Below are 6,520 nucleotides of genomic sequence, written 5' to 3'. Positions count from 1 at the left end.
TTACTCGGCTCAATAATACCTTCGCGTAACATTCTCTTAATTTCCTTAATAATTTCCTCTTTAATTTTCGGCGATACATAATAATATCTCTGTTTTATTGGAGCTGTACCCTGCGTGTCAATAACGTGTTCTGTCAAATGAGTAGCTTTTAAAATTTCCTCGGGGGGTGGTAATCTAACTTTTAAAAATTTATTTAAGAATTCTTGTTCTTCCTCGGACAATTCAACAAGTCCTGAACAAAATTCTGTTTCCTCTAAACAACTCGGTTCTCGCAATATTTTTTCCTGAATATTGTTGTTAATTATCGCGTTGTTTTTAAAGTTTATCCATTTCGTATTTAACGATTTACGAAATTTATTTCCAGTTGTCATACAATTTTTCGATCCTAAATTTTCGGCTTTCAATTTTTCCGATTCATTTTCTTTTTCTACTTTTCGCGAATTTTCTCGTTTTCGCCAATTTTCCGAACATTTTTCGCGTTCGCTAATTTTCCTATTCAATTCCGCTTTTTTATACCACTGTTTTTTACGTGGGTTGTCGATTGGAAAGAGATATGGTTCGTCTGTCTCGTCAAGACTAGAGTCCAATTCTAAGTTATCAAATCTGTTTGATAAGGGAATGTCCATTAACCTTGGAGGAATTTTCCGGGGTTTTGGGATTGGGTTTTGGGTAGGAATTTTCGACTGTTGTAAGGATTGTCTTGGTATAATTTCTGGAATTTTTCTATCATTTCTCGGGTCGACCCTTGGAAAAATTTTCGTATTTTTCCTACTATTTTTCGTATCTATATTTTCCGATTTTCCGAATTCGAATTTTTTCTCGAATTTTCCTGAATTTTCTTTTTTATTCTCGAATTTTGGTCCAAAATTTTTTCCTGATTTTGACCTATTTTCTTGGGATTTTTGCGCGAAATTTTTCCGATTTTCTCGTTGTGAACTGGACCATCCTGTTTGCGATCCTACTTCACGTATTTTGGTTTCGATTTTGTTCATTTTTTCTATTTCGTTATCTGATTTATTCCCGATTTTGTAAAGTACGTTAGGTAAATCTTTCAGTGACCATGTGTCTGTTTCGAAATCTAATTTCATTCCTAGTTCGCGTAACATATCTATTCCTAAAATTCCGTAACCTTTTAATGCTGGAACTATTCTAAACGTTAGATTTTTCGAAACATTACCAATTTCTACAGGTATTGTAACTTTACCTATTATCTGTAAACTTTCACCGTTTGCTGCTGTTACAAGTTTATTCTTCACCGGTTCTAATTTAATACCATACATTTGTAAGTATACCCAATTTTTATGACCGAAAAATGAACTAGTAGCACCTGTATCGATTAAAGTTTTAAAAGTTACTTCTTTGTATTTGATATTCGTAAAGAATCTTAAGTCTTTAATTAACGTATCACAATTTTCTGGTATTTCGACATTTCTTGGGGATACTGGATTTTTCAGTACCCCCTCTACTCGTTTCCCTGATTTTCCGACCTACAATCTCTACGAAAATGACCTACTTTTCCGCATCCGTAACATTTTTTTGGTGAATTAGAAAAAATTTTCTGGTTATTTTTTCCGTTTGGATTCGTCTTGGCATTGTTAATTCCATTCCCTGCAGAAGAATGGTTTGGTATTATTACTTGAAGACTATTTTCTGGATTTGGGTTTTCAGAAGAATTTTCCAACATTTTCTGACCGTTACTACCGTTTGTAGTTGTGTCCGGTGGAAAAGTTACTTTCGGTTGGCCATTTGACCATTTTCTATGATAGTTTCCAGAAGACTTTGAATGGAATTTCGAACTTCCACCAAATCCTCTAGAATTTCCCTGATTTGAGTTTTGTTTCGGTTTATCACTAGTCGAGTTTTCTTTTTTGTCTGTTGTGATTGTTAACGTTTGTCCGCGAATTTTCGATTTATTTCTTTCAATTTCGAATTCTTTACCTAAACTTTCTAATTCCTCGAAATTTTTAAAATCGTTTCTTTGAATGTACATTTTATATTCTATTCGCATGTTTTCATAAGCACGACGTAATTCCCACTGTAGACCTTTTCGCGGGTAAATTCTTGCAAAAAGTTTTCTTATCCCAATCAGAAAAGTTTGAATTTCTTCTCCCTCTTTCTGATTGCAATATTTTATTTTCGTGTTGATTTCTTCGTAAAACTTTTCGTCCAGAAATGTTCTTTCGAATTCTTCACGAAAATCTTGTAAAGAAAACCAATTGTGTCGAACCGTTCTACACCATTCCAGGGCTTCGTCCGCTAACACTGCGTCGATATTTTCTAACACACGATTTTCCGGGATTTCGTAACCTCGCATAAATCTAAATAATTCTTCTAAAAATTGAACTGGGTTGTCCGTTTTATTATTATGAAATTTAACTGGCCAATTTGACATGATTTGAAAAGGTGTTTGTAACATGCCAAAAGGAAAATGATTATTGAAGTTTCCAAAATGTCGATTGTTGTCTACTTGGGCATTTGGATTTTCAATTTCCGAATTTTCCGTGCTATTTTCTTCAAAATTTGGATTTTTATTTTTTATTACATTTTCCATCGTAATTTTCATTCGGTCTAATTCTAATCTAAGTTGATCTAATTCCTTATCGCGTATCGATATTTCATTTTTGAATTGATCTAGCTCTGCTGATTTTTCTTTTAATTCCTGATGAAAATTAATGTTTTTCTCTTTCGAAATAGTTCCTAAACTTTTGGGTTCGTCTACGATTCCTATTTCACTATCGTTCGGCCATTCGTAGTTAAATTCTTGATTTTTACTTTTATTTTTAAATTGGACATTTTGTCTTTTTTCCCTCATTTTGCGTTTGTCTGACTCGAAATAATTATCTAATTTTGTTCGAAAACTATCTTCCGAATCAATGTTATTATGATTATTTTTGTTTACCGAACTATGTGCTGACGGTTTGTATTTTTTCTGCACAATTTTCCTATGTTCGATTTCTAATCGCTTTTCTTTTTCACGCAATTTTTCCCTTTCTATTCTAAGCATTTCGTCGTATGCTGTTAATTCGTTTCGATCTTTAATCATTTGGCTGTTTGTCCCTATAAACGAATTAATATCAAAAGTTCCGTCTTTTGATTTTTCCGAAAAATTTTCCGTTAATTTTTCCGAATTGCCAACAGTTTTCTTTACCGTTTTATAATACTGCTGCAATATTGAATTTGCACTGGGTGCATTTTCTCGGTCACTCTGCTTGGACAAGGGCAGAGATGCGTTCGCTGTGCCTTGTTGTGATTTAGGGGGGAGTGGCAACGATGAATCGAAATTTAATAATTTCAATTTTTCTGGAGGTGTGATTTCCATGAAGGCACGAAGCATTGCTTCTTGCCTCTGGATAGTGGCTTCCAAAATATGCGACTTGTTTTGCGCATCCTTTTGGCCGGGAGTATTTTGTTTGGGGGGGGAGTCAGTTTCGCTCGCCGTTTCCGTTTCGCTGTCCGCAAAATTTTCTGTTTCCTTGTCTTCCCGCATTTTTCTCGTTGTTGATCTCAAAATACGTCTCGAAGTCATCTGTGATTAATTATCGAAAAGTTAGAGTTAAATTCAAATCGTTATTTAATCTATTCTACAAATTTCAATTCACGCCAAAAAGCAAAAAAAGAAAAAATTTTCTGCTAATTTATATCCATCGTTATGGATTCTATGTGAGAAAAAAGTTTCTATTGCTCTTTGACTTCAATCACAAATGTTCGAACTATTTTTCAACCATTTTTCTGAACTTTATTTTCTATCTATGTGTTTTTCCGAAAACAAAAATTAATTACACGTTCTATTTCGAAAAATTCGAAAAGAAAAAGAAAAAGAAAAAAAATAAATTGACACTTTTGACACACCCGGTATAAGTCGCAAAAAAAAAATTTTATTATCTTTCTAACTGGTTAATATCGAAAACCGAAAGAAAAAAAAATAAAAGAAAATTTTTCCACGTATTTTCAACAATTAATTTTCATTTATTATCCGGAATTAAATTTATTTATTAATTGTTATCACTATTTGGATCTACTTCCTATTAAACGACTGTTCAAATGTGTCACCCGGTATAAGTTGGTCACTGTGTCTTTATATTCTAAGTTTTTCTCGATATTAAATTTTTGAGTCACCCGGTATACGCATCGATTTTTCACAAAGTTTTATTTTCTAAATTTTCGATTAAATTTAATTTGACACCGCGTATACAAATTCTATTTCTGAATTTTGACGAAATTATTTTTCAATTTATTCGCGACTATGTCGTGTTTGTGTTTTTTCTGTTGTTACTTGCGCTACACTATACACGACCTTGACAATGAAAATAATGCTACCGGCGTCTATCTATTGCGAAATATTTCCAAAAATAATCGATAAATTCACTTTTTCTTTTTAATTTTCGATTTTATATTCCGTAATTTTCATTAATTTTCACTAGTTTTCGTTGATTTTCACGAATTTAGTCACGATTTTAAAGAATTTTCACGATTAATTTTTTACCGGCTTTTTCGCGCACTTATTTTCACACAATTTTCGTCGTTGTCTGTGTCAGTCACATGAAAAATTTGTCATATTTGTCAAAATATACAATATAACAATAATAAATATCAATAATCTTCATGCACAAAATAGAAAAATGTTTAAATAAATATGGGAAACAGGAAAAAAGATTTGATTTGGGGGTTAGGTGGCCATGAGGTGACAGGTGGAATTTTCAACAATTAAAAAATGATGAAAAAATAAATGAATTTTCTGGGGTTTTCCATAAACAAAATTATGAAAAAATTACTTTGGGAATTTTCAACAAAACAAAGATGTTGAAAAAAGGTATTTCTGAAGGATTTTCTTTCAGAAAAAGGAATGGAAAGATGGGTTTTTTCGTTGGGCGCCAATTTATAATTGGTTGCCCGGATCTCCAATTATGTTGTGAAGGAAAAGGTGTGAAGGAAGGGAGAATTGTAAATAAATAGAGTTAATATTATTAAAAATATTTATTGAACTTACGAATGTCGATAATCCAAAACACTGGACGGCAGTCGAACTTACAGCGAAGGAAAATCACACACGGAATCACGAGCGAGATATATAATTGAGGGAAATGACGAGATAAGTGTCGTGGTCTAACAACAAGTGTCGCGTCTGTTCGCGAATTCGGCGATTGACACCCTCGAGGCCCTTCGGCCGTTTCCGGGTTCAATCGCCTCATTCACGGCAGACGCGGGAGAATTTGTAACGTCACGTTACAGCGGCTAAATAGTTTAGACGATGCGATCGTTAGATCTATAATTGATCCGATCGCACCTCGTCTAAAAGTCCATGTATTGCCTCGGTTCACAGCTAATAAGTCGTTTCTGGAGATCATTTCTCCAATACGAATTCCTCTCTTGTCGAGTCTCGTCTTACCCCACTCTGGCGACTTTGCGTTAAGATCGCCAGTGATGATGACATCCAGCCTGGATTCTGTGAGGCTCGCTTCTAGGTCTTCGATATTGGCTTCGAAGTTTGTCAGTGGGTCGTTGGGTGAGAAGTAGCAGCTATACATACGTATATTAGCTACCTCTATCCACACGAACCCACTGCTCGTCTCCAGAAACTTGTCAACCCGCAATTCTGGGTTGCACAGCTTTATGGCGGCTCTCTTCGCCTTATCCTGATACCAAGGGGCGAGGTCGCTTCCTTGATACTGCTCACTGCAGAACAGGATATCGACCTCATTTTCCCTTGCCGTTTGCATTAGGAGCAACTGTGCATCCTTACTTGTATGCAGGTTGACCTGCAAAAATTTTAAGGATTTGCCCTTTTAATCTTTTACAGTTCTTCCCAGTAAACCGGGCAGGCTCTTTTTCCGGACTCATGATTTGTTTCTGGCTTTCCCAAGTCCAAGCATGTAAGGCACTTCGGCTTAACGTTACAGCTCTTCGCGAAGTGTCCCTCTCCGCCGCATCTCCGACAGTTTTTACTTCTGTCGGGGCCTTTGCAGAATAGGGTTCTGTGTCCGTAACCTAGGCACTTTTGGCACCTAGCTGCTTCAACATGCTCGCGAATTTAAGCATTTATCCAGCCGATTTTGATTCGGCCAAGATTAAGCAGAATGTCACTTTCTGCTTCTGCTAAGCGGATTAGAGCCACCTTAGTACTTCTAAAGCGCGTCAATAGGTGGCACTCTATCTTCAGATCAGGTTTGCCCAGCTTATCTCTCAGAACTGAAATCACCTCATCCTCCGTCGTGGTTTCATCCAGCTCCTTGATCTCAAGAGACCTTTTATTTACGAGAGCAGTGACCTCGCATGGCAAGGCGCCATGCAGAGCCGAGGACAGTGCTTCCGCAAACTTCAAGGTATCTCCATCCTTTTTCACTATCACAAGAACCTCCTGTTTAAAGGTTCTCCTGATTTTTTGAATCACGGTACCAGTGTCTTCTGGTTTAACCTTTGATTTTATCAGCGGCAAGATACCCTCGTAAGATTTTGGGTCTTTTGCCGTGATCTTTACCGCTTCCGTGGTTCTAAGCTTCAAAGGGCGTTTTGAGAGCTCTGT

The sequence above is a fragment of the Leptopilina heterotoma genome, unplaced genomic scaffold (genome assembly GCF_015476425.1).
Source record: "Leptopilina heterotoma isolate Lh14 unplaced genomic scaffold, ASM1547642v1 Lhet_267, whole genome shotgun sequence".
NCBI classification, from domain to species: domain Eukaryota; kingdom Metazoa; phylum Arthropoda; class Insecta; order Hymenoptera; family Figitidae; genus Leptopilina; species Leptopilina heterotoma.
The sequence above is the reverse complement of the archived record's forward strand: the minus strand, read 5'-3'. Positions refer to the sequence as shown.